The sequence below is a fragment of the Heterocephalus glaber genome, unplaced genomic scaffold (assembly GCF_053883595.1).
Source record: "Heterocephalus glaber isolate CG9 unplaced genomic scaffold, H.glaber_assembly_v1.0 deba00001729, whole genome shotgun sequence".
NCBI classification, from domain to species: domain Eukaryota; kingdom Metazoa; phylum Chordata; class Mammalia; order Rodentia; family Bathyergidae; genus Heterocephalus; species Heterocephalus glaber.
Genome location: NW_028258440.1, coordinates 6218276 through 6242815, shown reverse-complemented (window position 1 = coordinate 6242815; position 24540 = coordinate 6218276). Strand labels below are relative to the sequence as shown.

General features: G+C 36.3%; 1 long non-coding RNA gene across 1 annotated transcript in view; it reads right to left on the bottom strand.

Annotated features, from left to right (window-relative positions):
- The window catches only part of LOC147821577 (uncharacterized), a 451078-nt gene that overhangs the window by 201475 nt on the left and 225063 nt on the right, over positions 1–24540 (bottom strand). The window contains exons 2-3 of the long non-coding RNA XR_015446826.1: positions 602–23031; positions 339–445 (exon numbers count right to left, since the gene is read on the bottom strand). This is a non-coding gene — a long non-coding RNA (uncharacterized LOC147821577). The remainder of the gene's footprint in view (positions 1–338; positions 446–601; positions 23032–24540) is intronic.

Genomic DNA, 24540 nt, shown 5'->3' with positions numbered 1-24540 from the left:
GGTGGCATGTGCCTGCAATCCCAGCACTTGGGAGGCGGAGGCAGGAAGATCACTGCAAATTTGAGGCTAGCCTGGCCTACATAGTGAATTCAAGGCCAGCCTGGATTACATAATGAGACCCTGTCTCAATAAAGCAAAAAAAGCTTAAATTGATTTATATATTATACAGTGTATACATGTATTGAAACATTACATGGTGCCCCACTAATATATGCAATTTTTATGTTATATGTAGCTATTAAAATGAATTTAAAAATAAAAAGCTAGCATTGACTGTGTGCCAGTTGCAAATACTGGTTTGGAGCTTATCTTATTTTCTCATCACTAAGACACAGTACCTGACATCCACAACTTCAAGGAGGAGAGCTTTACTTTGGCTCATATTTTCAGAAGTTTTAGTCCATGTTTGGCAGGCTCCAATGCAGAAATGGCATGGAGGAAGGACCTGCAGCAGAAGAAAGCTGTTCACATCATGGTGGTCAGGAAAGAAAGAAGGAAGGAGATGGGGAGGGAAACATGCCTTTCCATGTCACACCCTCACTAACCTGGCTTTTCTGCCCACGCCCTACCTCCTAATAGCACATTTAGCTGTAGCACTCACCTGATCTTGTCACCTTCTAAAAGCCTTACATCTGAGCATATGTGAGTTTTCGGGCCATTCTTGATCTAAACCATAGCATTCTTCACTTGGCTCCCAAAAGACTCATGCACATCTCTTTATCAAACTGCATTTAGTCCATTTCCAAGAGTTAACAAAATCTTAACAGTTTCAAGAGTGCTGAGAAATCCAACTCCAATGTCTCCTTTGAGACTCAAACCAAACTCTTAGTTGTGAATGCCTGTAAAAATCAAAAAGAAAGTTAAACACTTCCCACACAATGTCACAGAGTAAACATTCCATTCCAAGAGGGAGGAACAGGAGAATAGAAAGAAAATAGACCAAGGCAAGATCAAAACCAAGCAGGGCGTACATTAAATCCCTTTGCTTCATGTCCAGCATCCAGGGCAGGTTGCAGTGAGATGTGAACTCCAAATGGCTTAGATTACCTTGTCCCTTGATCATTGCCTACTGCACCTCTCTCTTGAGGTGGTTTTGCTCACTGCTTGAGGCTTTCCCCAGCAGACATTCCATATTCCTGGCATCTCCAACTTCCTGGGATCTCCACTGTAGTTTTACCTTCACTCTCAGAGCTTCACACACTGCCCTTTCAAGGGCATACTGCTTAGCCTCCAGGCCTTCTTCTAAAATCTTGGTGGAAGCCAGCTTGACCCTATAACTCTTGCATTCTATAAGACTGTAAAACCAGTGTCATGTGGATGACACCAAGTTATTCCGCTAGATGAAGCTTTAGCTGGGCCCTTTTGAATCATGGCTTCAGAGCCCTCCAAGTACCTAGATGGCTGAGCACTGTGGACCAAATCCCAAGGAACCAATTCCCTAGGCAGCCTTTCTCAAGCAAGGTATTCTGGGGCTCTCTTCCCAAAGCAAAGTTTTTCACTTGCATTTTTGAGCCTGTGAAGGGTAGAGCCTTGCTGATTCCTGAGATATCCTTGATATCCTCTGGCATCTTTTTCATTGTCTTGATCCAAGGTACTTGGCTTCTTTTTAATGCTAATCATTTCACCAATCTCATTATTCTCTGCTCCAACCTTACAGGTTCTTATATTTTCCAAAACTGAGAACTTTTCAAATGGGCTTTTTGTTCCTGATTCTCATTGTCAATCTTGCTAAAAGCAGTACCCATGCTACAGCCTGAATATTGCATTGCCTTGAAATTTCCTCTGCCATATTAATTAGTTCACTACCCTTAATCTCAGTCTGCCATAATGTTTTAGGACATAAGCAAAATGAAGACTAATTTTCTGTCAGAGCATAACTCATATGGTCTCAAATCCAACTGCCATTGGAGTCCTTGTCTCTAACTGAAATCTCTTCAGCCTGGTCTTTACTGTCTGCATTTCTACCAGCATTCTGGTCTTCTGAGCTCCAACCAGACTCTTCCATCAAACTCAGCTTGAGCATTCTAGGCCTTCACTAGGCAATATCTCCAAACCTTTTAAACCAGTTCCAAAGGCTTCTAAACCACAGAGCTATGTATAGTCACAGCAAGGATCCCATTTCTGTGGTATCAAAATCTATTTTAGTCACTCTCTTGTTGCTGAGACATAATACCTAATACTCCAAACTTGAAGGAGGATAGGTTTATTTTGGCTCACAGTTTCAGAAGTTTCAGTCCATGTTTGGCAGACTCAAAGACAGAAACAGCATGGTGGAAGGGTCTGCCACAGGGAAAAGATGCTCACAACATCACAGCCAGGAAGCAGAGAAAGAAGGGAGGAGGCAGAAAGGGAGAAATACCCTTCCAGATCACATCCCCAGTGACCCACTTTTTCTGACTAGGCCCCATCTAACAACACATTTAGCCATAGCACTCCCATAATCCCTTCCAAAACCCTTACATCTGGGCATATGAGAGTTTTGGGAGTCATTCTTGATCTAAACCATAACATAGCTCAAAAGAGAGAGGTTTGGAGGGTATGATAGACACAAAAAGTCATCAGCCTATGCTGATTCCACAGAAGTGGGTGGGATTGTTCAGTGGAAGGGGATAAAGTGAGAAAAACAGAGGGTCATAGTCAGAGATCTGAAGAATAACAATAGTTAAAAGGTTACTAGAGGAAGAAGACTCAGCAGGGGAAATTGAGGAATAACCACAGAGAAAAAGAACCAGTAAGGTAATCATGTCAGTAATGAAGACAGGAGAGGATTTTGAAAATGGGTTAATCAGCAGTGTCACAAACAGCAGTGATGTCACCTGAGATAAGGAACAATATTAGTTTACTGAATTTGACAAGTAGGAGTCAAAACTTTTTCCAGTGTTCTAGTGGGATGGTAAAGAGAAGCATAACTCCTAGATATCCATTTTGAAAATCTATAAATTTGTCTTAATGCCTATAGAAAGTGGTCTCTCAGTAGACTCCTAGAGTATGTTTCCATTACAAGTGACTGACAGGTGCTAAGCAGTCATGGAGATGAGAGCTGGACAGTCTGAGTTGGCTGCCTCCTCAGAAAACATTTAGGAAAGGAGCTTTGTTTAAACAGATTAAGCTACAAGTAGTGACTGAAAATATTGTCTTTTACTATGTAAAATGAAAGCTGGTTTATATACAGTGTGGTTAATAATAAATTAAAATTTTATCATGATTATGATAAAATGTAGGATTAAATGATCATGTTCATTTTAACCTCGATTTCAGCCCACCTAAAATAGTGAAGTCAATTAAGTAAACCACAAGCTGCTAATTTAGTATAATGTAGAAAGTATCTTTTTTTTGACTTAACTAATAAATAGGGATGTGGAGAACATCACTAAATCTTACAACTTGGAGTTCTTTTCCTTAAAGGCTTATACAAGACCTTAAACAAGAAGCCAGTTTAGGCTTATTGAAATAAATAAACCATGTCTGGTGAGAAGTAATTGAAAGAATTGGAGATATTTAGACTAGCAATCAACTCAGAGGAACATGAGCACATCTCCAAACATATGACTCTTGATAAAAAGGCAGTAGAGAGAAGTTCAAATACTTCCCTAAATTACCTATTCCATGGTTTCAAAAACATCTTAATATATCATGCTAATTTGTTTCATTTATATTACTACTTTATCTTAGTTCATTGGAAAGAAACTTTTATGTCATTATCTGTTTGTTTCCTCTTTGTAAGAATATTTTTGGTCTATGTCTTGTACTCCGAGTAACTATGAAGATAATGATACTCTGTGTATTAACTATTGTTATCCTCATTATTTTGTTATTAAATTTTGTTTTTTTTATAAAATACAAAACAGAGTTGGAAAGTTTTTTGTGACCCCAAAACCATCGTAGGACCCATAAGAGGCATCTAAATAAAGATAGATTCACACTCAATAAAGAAAAGTTCCCATTAGTAATAGCTTTCAAAGATGAACAGAATACTTCCAGGGTAAGTTCACCACCACTACAAGTGTTGATGTCTTTGTTTAATGGTCATTGGTCCTAGATGCAATAAGAACAGTATAGCTGGATCAATTAAAATGAGATTCAGTTATATAGTAGAAATAAAGCAAAAGATCAGAAAGCAAAACAATGGCCAAATAATACACAGGTTTACTACTCCTTCATGAAAGGGATTCAGAAATGGGCAATCCAAAGCTGCAGGGTAGCTCTATGGTATCATCAAAAACCTAGGTTCTTATATCTCTGTTGTATCATCCTGTCACATACCTGCCATCCTTAAGGACAACTCATGGTCTTCTGGAGTTCTGACTCTCACATTCTTACTTTATGTCTGAAGGAGGAGGAAAGGCAGCAAAACGAATGGGACCCCTCTTGAACATGTCTTTTTAAGAAGCCTCTGTGGAAGTACCACGTGATACCTTTTAGAAGCCTCCCTGGAAGTACCCTACCACATGGCATCTTTGCTTACATATCACTGCCTAAAAGTTAAGAAAGACAGGGAAATAGAATCTTTTCTGCTGGATAAAAATGTGTCCATCTGAAAATAGGCACTCTGTATATAAGGAGAAAGAGAAGAGTATTGAAGTAAAAAGTAATAGCCCTCTGTGATACAACAGCTATCTGATGAGCTGGAGTTGAATGAAATTTAAGATTATTTCCAACCCTTAAATGGCCTCAGCTGGTATCAGAAGTATGCATCCATGGATCTGCTTTCAACATACTCTTTATCCAGGATGTAAACCCATCTTTTTAAGTACATAACTATACATATACGTATATATACCTATATAACCAGATCCCTGCCTTGAATTGCTCTGTTCTAATCACTTCAGATGGTTTCCTTTTTTTCTGTTTAGACCTGGATTAATGCAGTACCTGAAACTATTAATCTTATTGGTTAAACCTGCTCTCTCTAGAGATTCTCTGAGGGAATAAAATATAATACAAATAGGTATTAGAGAGAATAATTGGGTATAGAAAGATATAGAAGCTAGAGACAGCTTCTTAGTATGGAAGAAACATCACAAGAGCTTTCAAGGTGCACAAAAGAACAACTATTTATTCAAATATCAAATAGTTTTTGAGCATGCACTATGTGCCAGGCACTGTTACATGCTAGAGATAACAACACTGATCAAGATAGGCATTGTTTCTGGCTTCATGGAGTTTATGGTTCACAGAAAAATGAAAGATTTAAGAAGTATAATACAACTGAGAAATTAGAATTGAGATTGTGAATGCTAAGCCAGAAGCAAACCTCAACAACCTGGTCACCTGGCCTTTGCCTTGATTCATAAAAAAAAAAAAAAACTGAGAATATGGGGGCTCTTCAGAAATGTCTAAGGAACACTGACCTTGAAACTATTTCCCTCTCTTTTTGTATGTTCCTTTGTGATTCCTTAAAGAGATTGTTCTGTATTCACAATTTTCCATTCCTGCTTTCATAATCCTGCCCTTGCCTAGTATCAGGTTATGCAGCTCTGTGTCAATCCATTGTAAATATTGCTCCATTTGCAAATATAATAACAAATTTCATGAAACTTCACTGTTCCATATTATCTGACAAGAGGCCGTTATTGTTTTAAATTTGTACTTACATACTGTAATACTGTGCATTTTGCATTTAATCACTGTCACATTTTAGTGATGGGAAGCAGAATTGGGGACAATTGGCATTATGTATCTCGACTTGACATAGTATCCACAGATGGGTTGTTGCCTAGCTCTATGTATCCCTCAGTGATTTATAACTCAATGATCTTAATGTACCTATTGACCTTCCAGACAGTTTAGTAATCATTGTTTTGTACTTAACTTGCATGAAATCTAAAATCACTTCATCTAAGCAAAGGGAAACAAGCATTATATTTAAAGGAAATCTCTGTTTTAGGTGGTTCTGAAAATCTCCTCCTCATAGCATTTTGAAGCATCCTGCCTCCTCCCACTAATGATCTTTGTTTATCTTCCTGAAGAATAATACACAGTTTTTACTTGACTATTAGTATTGCTTATGATATCCTCCTGTCCTTCTCAAGTGTTCATCATCTTTCTCCGGGTGAATTGAAACCAATTTAAAGAGAAGACTAGTTTTTTATTCATTTTTGTCAATGACACCCTATCTCTTCTTCCTTTGTTTGACTCCATTTCCCTCTTGTTAGGCCTTAGGTATTATCCAATCCCCTCACAGTACCCTAGGCCTCCTACTTCTAAGCTGGTTGCCAATGACCCTATGTATTTTAATCACCAATGAGTTTCTAGAAACCAGCAGAAGAGATATATTTTGGACAGACTGGCAGTTAGATGGAAGGAAGGACAGACATAATAAATGAAAAAAAATACTGAATAAATGACACATTATGGTGGAAATTTCAGGCTCAGTAGATACATGATAGAGTAATATTTGGAAGCAGATAGTATATTTGCTACCTCAAAATTTATGGAGATAGACTTCTTTCAAAAGGAATAGTTAAGGAAACAGTTGATTAAGTGAAGCAAATACATTTATACACAGCAGGCAAGATGTTGATAATTTGCCAAGAGGATATATTTAAAAGCACAGGAATTCCTACCATATTATGTCATCAAATATTATTTTCATACAGAATCACTAGAAGAGGCCTACATATACTCCATTCTCTTTCTTTTGTCTTCTCTGGTCAGAATCTAGCATTAAAGTCCAGTTCCTTGGACCTCCATACTCTAGCAAATATCCTTAGTTTCTGAAGTGAAAAATACCCACTACTGACCTGTCATGGATGAGGAATCAGAGAACAAGTTAGGTTTGGAGCTGTCAGTTTGAAAAGGATTTGCAAGCCCCTTCCCACCTACTCTATGCTCTGAAGATGGATTTCCAGAGGTTTGAGAGAGATTTGTACTATAGCTCTGAGGTTTACAAAATGCCACCATCCAAGGAGTTTGAATTATTCTTCCCTTGAATTTCATTTTTAATGTACTTTTGGCAGTATAAAGAGTATTAAAAGGGCATTTGAACAGTAATAAGGCCCTTAACACTTATGAGCAGCTCTTTCTCTTGAAATGCAATTATTGTGCTGAGGGGAATAACCATCCCATAGCAAATTGGATTAACCCCTTGTATTTCAAAACCTAATGCCCTTTGGTTTATAGTTAGGAACTCATACCCTGAGTAATTAATTTGTGAAAGATACAATACTTGGAATTTTCGGTTAAACATTTTGGTCTATTCCTTCTGTCTCCTACTCTCTTCTCACTGTTCAGGAAGAAAAAGTCATTCATAATCCCACAGATTGGAGAACCCATTTGAGCCAGTTTTAATCCCAGCCCCATGTATTAGCTGTGAGACCTCTGGCAAGTCACTTTGCCTCTCTGAACATCACTTTTCTCAAAGGTAAAATTATAACAATACCAACAGCTACTGAATATGGTTTTTGTAAATGATTTAAAAGACCACCTATGAAAAGTCATAGCATAATCTTGGCACATTATAAATGCTTCATAAATGTTAGCTAAATTACTATTAACCTAACAAAATTCTTCTAAGCAAAGTATTTAGGAGTCTGCATTTGAATGCTTGTTCCTTAACTACTTACCTTAATATCCTGCCTTACTAAAGAGACTGATTTCTAATTGACATACTAAATATTTATTTATGAATAGACATATCTAAAAAGTCCTTGAAACTTTGTCTTCTTGTTAATATTATCCTTTGCTTTGTTCATAAGTAGAATGAAAAGAACTTCATTTGGTCAACAATATTAGTATCACCACAAATGCCAGTTAAAAAGGTTTTACAATATTTGATTTTTCAAAGTAGTTCTGAACATTTAAATTACCAAATCACTCTGTTCATGGTTTCTTGCTCATATGCAAACCAGAATTTTCCCAAAAGAAATTTGCAGACTGCAGGTGAAAACTTGACACTCAGCCAAGACTTAATTCAGAGTCAATAAAGTAATACCACTATCCCTAGGTAGATGTGTAAATTTTCTCCACATGATAAATAAGCAGACTGTGATTTCTATCAATTCAATCTTGGCTTGAGTCAGTCCTTCTCTAATCAATAAATCTGAGTGTTCATTGAAATATGAAGTCAATATATGCAGTGTTACATTCACTTTAAACTCCTTCATCAAAAGTACCTAGCAATTTTTCTATTATTGCCATAAATTCAAAATATCAGGCTTTTTTTTTCTTTTAACTACCACTTTAAAGGAACACTAAGTTTCTGAGTCCTGAAAAACTTCTTGTTTAGATCTCTTTAGAAATCCACATAGATCCTCTGACCCAATCAGCGTAATAGCTATAATTACACTGGAACTGCATTATAAAGCTGAATTGGATATAAGGCAATGCTAGTGAAAACTGTGATGTTTAAAAGTTATTGCTGGGATGTTTAAATTTTTCTTGGGAATTCTAAGGTAGTGGAGTCTTTTGAATAATGCATGAATCATAGGGAAGGAATCCACCCAAGGTCATGGGTCTTCCACTGCTTCTCCTCGTAATTTCTTTTTCATTGTATGTATGTATACAGCAAAACTAGTCTTGTCAAAGCCTTCAAATCTTGGCAGTGCAATATGGTTATGCAACTTCCTCAGAATTTAAGACTGATGGAAGATCCCTGTCTGCTAATTCTTTTTTTTTTTTTTTTTGCTCCAAAGAATTGTATTCAACCCTCTTTGCTTCCTTCTAGACTTGTTTCTGTTGTGTAACAGATCCTGACACCCTTTACTAGGAGCTATGAGACATTAGGGAGGTCAGTTCTGGCAATTGTCCCACACCATAACCACAAAACTGTGTGAACAGGGTCTGCGTATATTCCAAATTCAGAAAGACTTGTCATTCATCCTGAGCTAACTCTTTATTCAATTGCTAACAAATGTATTTTGAACGGGATATCAACACTCCTAGTTCAGCATAGTCTTGTTGTGGGGGTATGGATAGAGTTCAGGAGAACTGTGAATTTGGATGTGAAAAATTACATCTTTATTTTACTGACCTGTAACTATAATTTAGCATTTCCCTCAACTGTGAATATACAAATCATAGTTGACATCAGCGGTATCTATGACTTTGTTACCAACAAAAATCACCAAAATTTGCATATCATACTGTAAGGGTGGTGGATACTCAAAATATAATTTATGCTCACTGCCACATCAAAAGTATGATAGTTATTAGAGCCACCAGTAGATATTATTTGGCAAACCATGACTGCTGCTTGCTTTTGTAAGTAAATTTTTTGCTGTAAGATAGCCAGGCTAATTCACATATGTATTGTCTGCATCTATTTGCTTGTTAAAATGGCAGAGCTGAGTAGTTCCAACAGATTTCATTGTTCTCAGAGTCAAAAATACTTTCTTCTCTAGACCTTATAGAGAAATATTTACCAAACTCCAATTTAATGTTAACATAAAGGGATGTATATAGTATTACTACATTAAAAACTTTTTAAAATGTTTTCAAACTTTATTTCAGAATAATTAGCTTCCTCTTAAATTCTATGGATTTCCTCTTATTCACTAAAAACAATTATTCTGAGAAGAGTTCCATAAGCTTCACCAGACTGACAAAAAAAAACAAAATAGAAGCTAAGACCTCCCCTGCTAGCTTGATAATAAATCTTAACTTCCATTAGTGTGCCTACAGATTTGGTTTATGGGCACTTTGTCCTCAGCAAATGCATTTAAGTTTCCTTTAGCTCTTCATTTTGCTTGTCTAATTTTTAATCTAACTTCACTTTATTATGTGTTATTTTGTTAAATAATTTACTCAACAATTACTTATTAAATGGATACAATGCACCAGACATTGGGAAAGTAGCAATAAGCACAACAAATCCATCCCTACCTTTAGAGAGCTTACATTCTAGCTAAGGGAAGTAGGCACTAAAAGAAGTGAAACAATTTAAGATAATAAAAATCATAGACGAAAATAAAGCAGAAAAGATGAATGCACTTTTAAATGGGGAACCAGGGAAGGCCTCACAGAGAAACCATACTGAGGGACTTGAAGAAGGAAGGAGTGACCCATGCTGAGAAATAGGGATGGACATACAAGGCAGGGGAAGGATCTAATGCCAAGCCTCCAAGCGAAGAACATGCCTGGTTTCTTCCAGCAGAAGGTCAATGTGACTGCAGTAGACTAAGTGAGGTCATAAGATAAACTCACAGGACAACGAGGCCAAGAATTCTCAACCCTTCTTGAGTCTCAGAATCACCTGAAGAAATTTTAAAAACTGCGTTTCCTGGGCTATATATTATCCCACCTAGGCATTTAAATTCAATTTATTTGGCTGTGGGGCCCAGATGTTGGTATTTTAAAAAGTTGTTTGCCGGGTGATTCTAATGTATAATGATGGTTTAAAAACCACTGGGACCATTATGTAGCCATTAACTTTTGCTTATAGTGAGATGAGAAGCCACTGGAGAGTTGTGAGAACAAAGTGGCATGATCTGACTTAGGTTTTAAGACAACTCCGGCTATTCTATGTTGGAGAAGTAAGGGTGGAATAAAGGAGACTAGTTAAGATGTCATTGCAGTAATTCAAGGATGTCATTGTGATTGCCATAAAATTGATTAAAGTGGTTAGATTCTAAATAGTTTTGAAGCTCAAACAATTAAGGTTCATCTTAGACTGAGGCAGGATAGGGGTGGGGTGAGAAAAAGGGAAGAGTCAAAGATAATGACAAAATATTTGCCTAGACAGAATGGACACTAATTGAGATGGACAAGATTGTGGGGGAAAACAGCAATATTTTACTTTGGGGCATATTAAATTTAAGATTCCTATTAGACATAAAATTAAACTACAAGTAAGCCATTGGATATACAGAAGTGAGTTTGGAAGAAAGATTTGGACTACAGATATAAATCTGGGGTTCAATAGCATAATGTCACAAGACAGGATGATGTCACTGAGGGAGTGACTGAGTAGAAGTGAGAAATAGCCTGGGATTCTGACAAGAAACTTGAGGGATATAAAGGAGAACCAGAAAAAGGAAACTGGAGCCACCTGAGAGATGAAAAACCAGGTGAGATGTTCATGCTATATGAAATAGTGATAAAAGGTCAAGTAAAATGAGAACCAAGAATTGACCTTTGCATTTAGAAATGAGGAGGTCATTGGTGACCTTCAGAAGAGCAATTTCAGTCAAGTGGGAGGGGCAAAAGCCTGAATGGAGTGGATCAAGAAAAAATAGAACAGTATATAAACCAAAGTATTTCGAAAAGTTTTGCTGGATTGAGAGATAGAAAACTTGAGTTTTTAAATATAATACAAATGATCAGAGTATGTTGGAAGGCTGATGGGAATAATTCAGCAAAGAGCAAAAAATTGTTAATCCATGAGAGACAGGAGTTTCTGAAACAATTCTGGAACAATTCAATGTATTTAAGAGTCAGACTGCCTTGATTCAAAACCTGGCTTCAATACTTCTGAGCTGTGAAACTTTCTCAGTTTCTGCATCTAAGAGTAGAAATATTGTCAGGTCTCTGTGTTTACAGGCACCACATCCATGGATTCAACCAACTGCAGATGGAAAACATTACAAAAATTGCTTCTCTACTGAACATGTGCCCTTTTTTTCTTGCCATTACTCTCTAAGCAATAGAGTATAGCAATTATATAGCATTTACACTGTAATTTGTGTTGTAAATAGTCTACAGATGACTTAAAAGTATATAAGAGGATTGTATAGGTTATCTGCAAATACTATGCCATTTTATAAAAGGGACTTGACCATGTGCAGGTTTTGATATTTATGTGAGGGGGAGTCCTAGAACTAATCCCTCAGATATACTGAGAGATCTACATAATAGTACCTACCTCATAGGTTGTTATGAGTATTGAATTAGATTAGGTATTTACTGGTACATAGTAGGAGCGCAAAATATTAACTAGTAATAGTTTTATAATTATTACATTGCTCTCTTAATAAACACTGCTTAAGATTTCTTTTTCTGTAAACCTTCTTGATCAAATAATTCAGCCCTATCCCAACCCTAGGGTTAGTAATCACTCATTCAGCCAATCTCTTGGCACTTAATGGATATATGGCCATACAGTCATAACATTTGCTTGTTTTCTGTTCTCAAACATCATTTCTATGTTTACAGTTTCACACAGCCCTTCTTTCTCCAAGAGGTAGGAGAATACTCACTTAGCGGTTAAGACCACAAGCTTTCAGGTAACTTGTCATTTCTGGGATTCTGGCCCTATCACTTGTTGCCTATCTAAATTTAGACACTATAATTTGACCTCTGTATTTCAGCTTTCCTGTCTATAAAACAAGGATAGTAGTATTACCTATTCCACAGACTCATTGGAAGGGTTAAATGAATTAAGATACAAAAAAAATGCTTTGAACGGTAATGGCACATAAGTAAATGTATAATATCTTGTTACCATTATTATTCCCGGAGACCATCAACTATATTTTGACACCACTCCCTACTGAACATTTTGCTATGATCATATCCCTGTCTACAGCCACCCTCTTCCCTAAATCAGGGATTTAAATTTAAGGGCATTCATGGTGTGTTATTTACATCTTGACTAACTGCCTGCCTACCCATTGGAGTCCTGTGTGCAAAACGTTGATAAAAGCTCACTTTTTCTTCAAATAACCTGAAGGAAGCCTATCAAGGGACCATTCTTCTGATGTTAGTAGGGCAACTATATCCAAAAAGATTTTAAAACAAAAACAAGAATGGCTGTGTGTAAGAGACCAGATAATGAGGATCGAGGCCGAATTGACCTTCTCTACAAGTACAAAAGAGAAAAACAGCAAGCTGCGCCTCCTTTGGCAATGTGCAGGCATGCTAGCATGTTGCAAGTTCCAAAAAAGAGTCAATAAGCTGAGATCTGGGTGTTTACCTGGGTACATGCTATAGATAACAAGAGGCAGATGAATCGTCTCTTAAGCTAATTACTTGCTCCCATGTCTAAGTGAATGAAAGTGAGACGAGCCAAATGCTCAGGGCTCTTTGTCCACTAGAGGCAAGAGCCCCCTGGTACCCTCATTCTAAATTATCTCTGTCTGTATCTTTAATCTCCATTGGCCCCCTCCGGTTAGTCATTCCTAGCAGGATGATCTCCTGTACCTACGTTTATATACTCACAATTTTTAACTAAAATTAATGTTTAAGTCAATTGAATTACAAACAAGATTTCATTTTTATTTTTTCCTTTTGTTTTTGTTGAAAGTAAGAGAGGCTCTACATAATTAATTTCTATTAATCCTTCAGCTCTCAACTTAGCATTTACTCTAAAGAGTCTTTATTTCCTTCTATCCCATCTCTAAGAACCCCCCACCATGCTCATCATGACACTAATCACACTATAATAGAATTATTCAATCACTGGTCAGTGTTCCCCACTCAACAAACATAGGCACTGTGTCAATTTCATTCTCTAGCCCCTTCAACACTAAACACATAGTAAGCATGTAATAAAAATTTGATATGCCTGTATTATTTCCAGCAATCAGTTTCATAATAATTTTCGCCTTTAAAGCAGAAACATTAGTGTTACAAAGGTAAAATCATGGTACAAAATAAAATACAATGACAATGGGAAATTTTATATATAATCAGATTTGAAAGCTATCTATACAGTAATAGTATATGACTTTATCTGGTGCAGGGAATAGAACCTAGAGCCTTGGACATACTAGGTGAGCACTTTACTACTAAGCCATACCTCACCCCATATACAATTTTTATTTGCTAACCACACCTTAATAAAGCTGAGAGATTTAAAAAGAAAAGAAATCTGTTTATCCAGTGAGATTTGAAGGAAATTTAGAAAGCCCCTATATAAAAAATATCTCCTCTACAAGACAATCTATTTCAATATAATAGATAATTACAGGTTAACAGATTATAGGATGATAGGAAAAGAAAAGCAATACCCATTGAATGACTATGTGCCAGGCCTGTTATATATAAATACCATCTCATTTAATCCTCAGAGTGACTATGGAGTACATATGACTACTCACAGATTTTACAGATGGACAAACAAATTCATTGAAGTTGAATGAATTGCTCAAGAATACACAGAAAATAGAGTTTCAACACAAGTCTATTTGATTCTATGTTTGTGCCTTCTTTGCTATTTAATACTGACATCCAAGAAACAGATCCTAGACAAGTAAGGATGAAAGTAAAACATAAAAGATAGCCTGAAGGGCCAGGGATTTAGCTCAGTGGTTCTGCCACCTACCTCACAAGAGCAAGGTCCCAAGCAATCCCTGGTACCAAAAAAAAAAAAAAAGCCTGAGAGTTAGAAATGTTTTTTATGGATGAAGTTAACTCAGGTACTATAGTAGGCAGAATAATGGCCCCGTAACTCCTGGAACACATAAATATATCTTACATGATAAGGGGGATTTTCAGATATTATTGAGGTTAAAGAATTTGAGATAGGAAGATTATCCTAGATTATCTGGGAGCACTCTGTTATCACATGGGTCTTATATTAGTTTCTTGTGGCTTCAATAACAAATTACCACAAACTGGGTGCCTTTAAGCAACAGGAATTTATTCTTTCACATTCTGGAGGCTCCAAGTCTGAAATCACTGTGTCAGCAGGGCTGCACTGCCTCTAGAGGCTCTTAGGAGACACCTTCCTTACCTTTTCCAGCTTGTGGTGGCTCTAGGTATCCTTTGATTTGTAGCTTCATTATTCCAATCCCTCCTCTATGATCATAGTGCCTCCTATTCTCTGTGTTTTCTCTCAAATCTCCATCTTCTTTTTTTTGTAAAGACAGCTATAATTAAATTTAGAGCTCAGCCAGATAATCCTGGTTGATCTCTTCATCTGAAGATCCAATTCAAACTACAAAAACTATTTTTAGAAAAATGTAACATTCATAGGTTCTGAGGATTAGGATGCGGATATATTTTTAAGGTGCTACAATTTAACCAACTACAGGTTCTCAGAAGCAGACAATCTTTCCTATGTTCAGAGGAAGTTGTGACTAGAGAAGAGTCAGATAGATGCAGTGTTGCTGAGGAGCTACAAATCATGTGACAATGCTGAAAGAGGCAAGGAAACATATTCTCCCGTAGAACATACAGAAAAAAATGCAGCCCCATCCCCACCTTGATTTTAGCCCAGTGAAATCCATGGCAGGCTTCTGCTCTCCAGAACTGGAAAATAGATTTCTATTGTTTTAAGTCCCTAAATTTGTGGGAATTTGTTACAGCAGTGATAGAAAACTTATATGAGTATTGAAGAAAGTTAAGCCGATGTTTGGATCAGCATCAGTGTGGCAGTCAGAGTCAAAACAGCAGGCCATAGACTAGAAGGATGTAAATGCCAGAAGGCAAAATAGGGCCAATAGTAGGAAGTAGGAAAACCATAGGAGCAGGAAGTCAGGACCAACAAATTAGAACTGATACGTATTACTAACATCCAGAAGCAATTGATGATGGAGAATCAGGCTACGGTATTGATTCTAAAACAAGGAAGCCAGGCCTTGCAAAGTGGAACATAGTTGGACACATGCTGTTCAGTTTGATTGGATATAGACAAGGGAAAGTGGCATAATTCAGCAGACGCATCTATATAAAATTGCCTGCAATATTCACATACTCTTTTCAGCAAAGACATTTAAAATTTCCCCTTAAAGTTCAAGTAGCACACCAATGTCACAGTCACCTAATAAAGTCTGAAGGAAAGGCTCCCAAGACTGGTGAGTGTAAATAAGAGACAACAAGAAAATATTTACAGAATAGAACATTAGCCACAGACAACTGAGCCTGGCACATTGTATGAATGCAACAAGTGTTTGTTAAATGGAGGAAAGAATGGGTGAATGAATGGATGGATGTGTGAATAAAAACACTGAGGACTCTGGAAGTCTCTAGAACGTGATAAGTGAAATGAAAATACACAAAATTGGCAGTGGGGCTCCAAAGGCAATCTCATTATTGCCAATACTTCTCTGTAACTAGGCTGATATTTCTTTTTAATAGAATTTATCTTTTTTCATAGATAATTATAGTGTTTCTACTTCCTAATTTCAAAACTAATACATTTCAGAGGAAAAGGGAAAAATGCCTATAATCTCACAACACATAGATATCTATTTTAGAATAATTACTTGTAGTTTTCTATGTCTGTCTATAACTCTGTCTCTCTCTCTCTGTCTCTGTCTCTCTCTGTCTTCTCTCAGAATATAGTATCCATATTTTTTGCTACTTTAAAAAAAATTTAAAACATAGTACACATTATGGTTGCTTTTCTAGGTCAATAAATATTCCATTGCAATATGATTTTATATAATTGTACAATTTCTCAGCCTATGAGAATAATCTAGCCACTCTCCTACTGTCTTTTTCTTATAATTTTCCAACATTAAAACAGTGTTTCAATAAACATTTCTTATGGACACTGTTTTCTACACATCTTTGTTTCCTTAGGGTAACTTCTTTCAAGTGGAATTGCATATTTTTGGAGATTTGGATACATAGTTTCATGTTACCACATAAAGAAATTTACCTATTTACATTCCAACTTTAGAATATTAAAGCTCAGTTTTCCTAAACCTTTGTTAACACAAGTTATTATCAATCCTTTAAAATTTTGCTAATGTGATGGATGGATTTAGTTTGAGTTTGTTTGACTGATAATGAAGATATTTTCTCATATATTTGTTGGTTATTTTTATTTCTTCCTTTGTTAATTAATCATTTACATACTTTGTTCATTTTCCTACTTGTGTTTTCATATGTTTTAATTCACTTGTAAGAACTGTGTTAAATATTATATTTAATATCTGTTGCAAACATTTTCCCATTTGCTGTTTTCCATTTTTTGTTTACTGTGGATATCAAATGTTCAAAAGAGGTTCGATATGTCTGCTTGTTTTTGTAACATCAATCAATCTTTTCCTTCCCAGTTTGTCCTTTTGCCCTTATGCTTAGAAAGATGTTGCTTAGCACAGAGTATAAAAGTAAACTAAATATCTGTATTTTCTTTTTCATTATTTTATAATTTCATTTTTACACTTCAATTTTAAATCACCTAATTTTTATTGTTTAGCATAAGGTAAGGGCCTGGTTTTAGTTTATTCATATTAAACAGCCATTTATAAGACAGTGAAATTCCACCAAAAACTCACCCAAATAAATTCAGGAAAGACTGTATGAAACACAAACTAATGATTTCTTTTTAAACTACATTTTCCTTACTGTACTTAGGTTTCAGCAAGTGATGGATTGTGATCTGTAAACACAACCCAGCATGCCAGCATTTGCAGATGTACCCATGAGCCAACCAAATAGCAAATCTCCTTTGCAAGCAAAAGGTCAACTTCCCAGTGTGAAGTCTCCAGTCACAGACGTTCATTCTCACATCATCCTCCCACACGGAAAACAGACATATTTACTTTCCACAGACTTCTTCAGAGAATTCTGCTCAGAAACAAAGTCAACAACCAAATCTCTCCTCAACAAGCTGAACATTCCACACTGGTTTCTGCATGAAAGACCCTCTAGTAAACTCAGGGACAAGAAAAGAAAAGGATTTTTTTGATTAGAAGAACATGATCCCATTTCACCACTGATAGTGACCTTTGGACCTAAGTACTCTTGATTCTGAGCTAGATTTCATATAAGATGTTACCAAAGCAAATGCTCAGGGAAATAGCAGCTGGAACCATTTGAGGGTTGCTAATTACAGAGCATCACAGGTACAATTTGTAATATTCCTTGACAGACGTGACCCATTATATTAAGCATTGTTGGCATATTCTACAGACCAGATGCAGGCTGGGAAGAGGTAGGTCTTTATGTAGCACAGTTTTCAGGCAAGCTTCACCATTTTAAGAGGCTCTGTATATATTTAGGAGACAGGATTTTTCAGAGGATTTTTTAAAATGTCCAATTGATTTTAAAATATCTCACCCCACTCCATGAGGTATTGATATGCAATGAAATGCACAGATAGTTCTGTTGTATTACTAACTCTGCCTATACTATATAATCCAACACTATTGATTTCAACATTTGGGTCAAAAGGATTTGGGGCAGTCTAAATCACAATGTTCCAATTAAAATATTTTAGATATTAAGAAAATATTTTAATGATTTTCCTCTCACCTATACTGCAGCTAAGCAACATCTCTACAACGTAGAAAGAAATGCTGAGCTCAAAACATTTCAGGAAGAAAAAGAAAAATGTAAAAACAATCATTATCTCAGTAGGCAAAACAAATAGCTGATTGAGTGACTTTTAGACTTTGCAGTCATTGCTGAGATGTCCAGGAGGTATGGCCAGAAGGCTTCTCAGCCATACATACAGAGAACTATGTCCCTTCCACACAGAGAATTAAAAGTCACAAAGAATCCTATACACGCTTAATTATTATTATTTTTCTAAGCTCTCTTTTATAGATAAAGAAAACAAAGGGATAATTTATGTTTACAGTTCTGTGACACATAAAAAATATAATTAAAGTACTAAATCTATCCAAAGAAATGTGATGTATGAAATTAAATTTAGCATTTAGCTGGAAAAGAGTCCCCTCGGAGAAATCAGGTTGATGTGTGAAGGATCAGTTTTGAAGCTGATTTTTTTTTCAAGAGATGGTATTTTGGTTAGCCTTACTCTGATCTCTTCTCACAGCTGTCAGTCAGAATGAATTACAGGCCATATTACCTGAATCCCAACATGTAGCTACATTAACAGCCCCTGATTTTTGTTCTTTCAAATGCCATTTAGATATAAGAAAGTCATTTTTTCCTATCATATTTCCAGCACCTTCCGACAAGGCAACATTTAACATGTCCCACACAAGAGGGCTTTTATTTTTTGCATTAGATTTCAGAATACAGAAAGTTACAGAGTTTATGTTTTAATCTCCTTTATTAGTTGCATAAAACTGTCAACAGCTTATGCTAGCCATGAAAATATCAGGTTGATTTAAGAGAATTTTTCCTGAACTGGGTGGAGAGTGGGGAGAGGAGAGAGGGAAATGGAAAAATATAAAGAAGGAGCAGTATTTTTCCCTACAAGATTTCAATCTGATTTTTTAAAGCATAGTTCATTCTTCGAACACATTATTAGCCCTAATAAGGATACCACAAACTCAACAGGGTCAGAGTGTACGATTTAAAGATTGGGTATATTATTTACAGACTTGAACACTGACCACATTTGCCTGCATGAATCTTGAAGAAGCATTTTTGGCTCATCTCATGAAAAATCTATTGGGAAGTCATATATTTGAAAGTGCTGTCTTCCCTCCTTGTAGGATGGGAGCCCCAATCAATCTTTTGTGTTATGACCAGGCGTAAGTCATAAAACAGCAGTTATTGCAGGTTTTATGGAGCTGAGAGCCAGAACAATCATGAGGAGGATAAGTTCATAATAGCCTTTAAGAGCAAACTATCCTTCAAGGTCCTAGGTTTCCATAAAGGGGCTGCTTCAGTGATCTGCAGTCTTACATTTTTACCAAAAATTCGTACCATTAGAAAACATTTATATATTCACCAACTCAGCTATACAGCAAGTATTTATTTTATTCAGAGGCTTGTGTACTGAAAGGGTATATAGCAGGTCCTAGCTGTTTCCTTAAATCTGTCACCTGTGAACCTCCTGGTGAGAGATGTTTGAGACTCTTCAGGCATTCAAGTGCCTTTCATTAACTCAGTGTGGGTCCTTTGCCAAGGCAGGGGACCTTTCCAAAACCAATATGTTCAGCAGTGCATATCACCCTTTGAAGGTATTTTTGTTCTAAATTTGCCTCTTGCATATGATCAAGAAGAGATCCTTAGCTTTAAACTGCTTCCATGTCTTGTATTTCGTACTATCTGATCTCTATATATACATTAACTACATTTTCATGATAACTTATATAAAAATGGAAGATAACTAAGGACAACTGCAGTGCATAGATGCATTTCTTCTGGGGCCCCCTGGAGAAAGTGTCCCTACCTTTGGTTCCTGGTCTATTTTCACTTATGATAAAGAGGTCCATGACAAGTTGGAGAAGTGGGGAACAGGGTAATAAGAGCAATTTATGGGGAGGGAAATGCAGCTTCTTACAAAGCTACATCAGAATAAACCATGTAAATAGCCACCTTCCCAGATATGTTTTTTTGTAAGCTTCTCGAAAGCAGAGACCATCCTCTGACTTAATTAGTTATTTAAGCATATAGTTTTCTGCTCATATAATGATCATTGGCTGTGCTGCTCTTCCGGCATACCAGACTGTTCTGGCTGTTAGGGATACTATGAGAACTCAAACACAGGCCCAGCCTTCAGGTGAACCTTCTGCTGGGAGGGACAATCAATGAAGAAGAGACTCACAAGACCCCGAGGGCAGTGCACACTGCTGACAAGCACTAGAAGCAAAGATTTCTAGAGGGAAAGGGTTCCACACAGGGTCACATTTGAGACTGAATAACCAAGAGCTTGGAAAGTATATCACTGAAAACAACAACAAAAAGTTATGTGGCAAAATATGAAGGGAGCTGCCCTTTTGTTTGAAGTTAATTTTATATGTAAAGGAAGCTTTCAATAGAATGTCTGACAAACACATGACATATAGCCCCAGACACAAGTAGCTGAACATTGAATTAACCAGAACAGCAGTGCATCTCAGAATTTCTGTGATCAAATACTTCTTTTTTATGCATTTGTATGTTTTGTTGAGAGATCATTAACATACAGTAAAGTGCACAGATTTTAAATTTTCAGTTCAAAAATTTTGACAAATGTATACATCCCTGTGAGCACCACTCAAAACAAGATATACAATAAGCCCATCACCTGCCCCCCAAAGTTTCTCTTGCCTCTTTTCAGTCCTTTTCATGCACATGGATGTTCAGAGGCAATCATTGTTATGAATTCTTCTATCACTATGGATTAGTTTTGCCTATTCTTAAACTTCATGTGTATGTTTTCATCTGGTCCAGCACACAAGTATTTACGGAAGCAAACTTGAAAGGATTAAAAGATTCAGAACAACATTAAAGAAGTGAGAAATAAACACAATGTAATCTCCAAAACAGTGTTTCAGTATTTCATTGTGATTATAAAAAAAATACACACAGTCATGCATTTCTTTGGCTACTCTTCAGCCCTAAGTCATTTGAGTCAAACTTTTTCCCCACAAGAAAATGTTTACATTCTAGAACACACATTCAATCTTTCCTTGATGCCAATTTGACATGCAATGCCTACTATGTCTTTCCCAAAAAGGTTGTACTTGGCACTACATATCACTCTTGATATATGATCCCTCAATTGTGACATAAATACAATTTATATCCTGATTGAACTTTTGCCATTGAACTGAGAAAGCTTCAAGGACATCACTATACCAAAGAACATTGAATGAAAACCACTGGGGAGAGACAGCTGTGCCAAATGAAACAAGTGCAAATACCTCCGTACATCAGCTTATTTCTACAGAACAAGGACACCATCCTTACTATATTCCGCTTGTATACTGGGGGGCCAATGTGGCCCAATTAGTGTGGCCTGAAACCTGCAAAGATGCTAGTTCTATGTCTGTCTGTTCTCAGTCCTAACACCGAAACCCAAAGGGAACTTCAAGCCATGTTATGCCTACCCAGGAGATCCAGGCTCACAGATCAAGCTTCTAAGATTCCAGCATTGATACATAGATTCATAGATTCTCCTACTAACTAACATATATTAAACATCTATGAACAGGGAGAAGATGATAGGTGGCTTGTGGCTGACTTCAGAGTAATCTTTTTTTCCCTTGCTCTAGGCCTAGGTAACTTAGTTGACATTTGTCTGAATTTAGTGTCAAAGGGTAATGTAGCTGAATATACAGATTGAAAGAAATCTCAGAGAAGACAGAAAAGAAGAAACCAGGGTGTCATTTACCATTATCTTGATAAAACGGCAGTGACACACACTCTGCCTGCCATAATTAGGGTGATAAATGCCCGTTACTTTGAGGCTTGTTTGAAAGTCAATTATGTAGATTATTTGGAGAATACTGACAGATGGCCTTCTTCCCCAGATGAGACAATCAAGCTGAACTTTGATACGTGCATAGAAAACACTGTCATTTCTCAAACACAGAAGAAGCCCCCTGAAACCACCAGAGGACCTGATGAAATTTTGCCATTGGCCATTTTTGATGATCCCTACCTTCAGGATTTTTTTGTTTCAGATCTCCCTTTTCTCTCACCCTCAATGGAAGCTTTGCTTCTTTTCATCTTGTAGTCAAATATTGATCTCCAACCTGTCCTCAAGGTTTTGATTAACACAGAAGATTGCCATGTAAGCAGCTTTTTGTTTTCAGCTAATTCGTTTTTTATTATTCACTTGCTGCAGTAAATCTTACTTTTATTGTCCAACCGCTGAACAGAGAAAAATAGATTGATTTGAGTAACTAAATAATTCAGGCTTCAGTGTGTGGTAGAAGGTAGGGGAAGAGAGAAGAAGGATGGAGGTGGTCCAAGAAGGCTTCATGCAATATTGGCCTAGAGGTTTCATGGTCTTACCCTGACTCCTACCCAGGTTACAACACATTTGATTATATAGATCATGAAAGGGTTGATGGAGGTGCCATTGTATTTCCACAGTAGTGATTTAAAGCAACAAAGGTTTAGAAAATGATTGTTTAAAAGATCTTCCTTCACAAAAAATAAAAAACAAACAAAGATGCAAGAAATGAGATCTGCTCCTTATTACTTGTTATATGAAGTAATTCACTGGTCACAACTGCACAATTGCTTCAATTCTAAGGTCTATTTATTCATTTTTTATTTTTAAAGGTAAAAACCAACTGTCTCCACTATTGACACTAAATGAATGCGAGCGTTTTGAAGAAAACAGTTCAGTGGAACAGAACTAAAAATATTTACATGAAAAACTGAAAAAAATCCACAGCAAAGAGCAGCCAACTTGTTTGTTAAAGGCATCATTTTCAGGATTTGCAAAGAGGAGAAATGATAGGAGAAGAAAGAAGAAAAAAGGAAATGAAGAAGATACTTGTACCCATCCACCATCATCTGCCTGTTTGGTCCTCTTTCCCATAGGTATTCACTGCACTCAGGCTTCTGAAAACAAAATGCAAACACACAAGTCACAAACAAAATGATAGATAGGTTTCACTACATGAAAATTTAAATTTTCTGTAATATAAAATATTGTATATTATAAACACATTTATAAATGAACCACTGATTAGATTTGCAATGCATATAATGAAAAGTAATGAATTCTTGCAAATCTATATGAACAATACAGTAGGAAAATAGGCAAAATGTTTGACTAGGCATTTCACAGAAGACAAAATAAAATGCCCAATACACATATAAAAATATGTCCCATGGGACCGGGGATTTAGCTCAGTGATGCCATCGCCTGCCTCACAAGCACAAGGTCCTGAGTTCCACCCCTGGTATCAAAAAAAAAAATGTTCCAGGCCAACAGTTACTGAAAGAATGTAAATAAAAGCAAAAAGGTACCATTTCCACCACTAGCAAAATGCAAAGTCTGACAATACCAAATATTATGAGCAAAGTAGAGGAAAGAGGAATTCCACACACTGGTGGGAATATACTTTAGGAAATTATGTTCAGAGAGCAATTTGACAATGTTTAGTGAATTTGAAGTTGTTTATTAATGCTTAGTAGTCCTACTTCTAGTCATTTATCTTAGAAAACATTTGTACACATGACTAACATGTTCAAGGATATTGTGCCAGTATTGCAGTAGGCAACAATCTAGATACTCATCAAAAGAAAATGAATAAATTATGTTACAGTGTAATACAAGGTAGCAGACAGAATGATAAAGACACACAAGCATCAACATGAATATATAAAATTTTAAAACAATAATACTGTATATTACCTATGAATAAATTTTTTTATGTTGTGTATTATATTTATATATTAAAAATTCTCTAACATACCAGAAGCATACATACCAACTACAGGACACAAGCTACCTCTAAAAAGAGAGGAGAGGACAATGTAATTAAGGAAGGGAGGAGAACAAAGATGGATACAATGCTGTGACATTTTATTTCTTACAAAAAAGCATGGCATCACTATTTATTAACTTGGGTTTATGGGTCATGGGTGTTTGTTAAATTGCTCTTTATATTTTTCTGTTTGAAATATTTTGTAATCTAAAATATAAATAAAATAAAACATTCTATTATGTCCTACCCCCATCAAAATGCCCAAAGAATTTTGCCTAAAGTGTAATGCACTTCTCTTATATGCAACTAAAGTGTTTATTCACTTGACAAATGTTTATCTAGTGTCTACTATATCTGTCAATTACATTTTAAAACAAATAATGTCTGAGTCCCCATGAATAAGTCTCTGACACCAGAATTTCAGACATCAGAACATGCTAATAGTTAAAAATTAGGAACCAGCAGGAGGAGCCTTCGTGGTATCTTTCAAATACTAAGCCAAATCTGGACAGAATAAAGAAAGGAGAAAGTGAAAGGAAAGAAAAATGTGCAGGTTGGGGGAAGGCTGGTCATTGAAAAAAAAAAGCTGTATCTTTTTGAGCACCTAGTACTTATAACATTGTTACTATATTTTTAA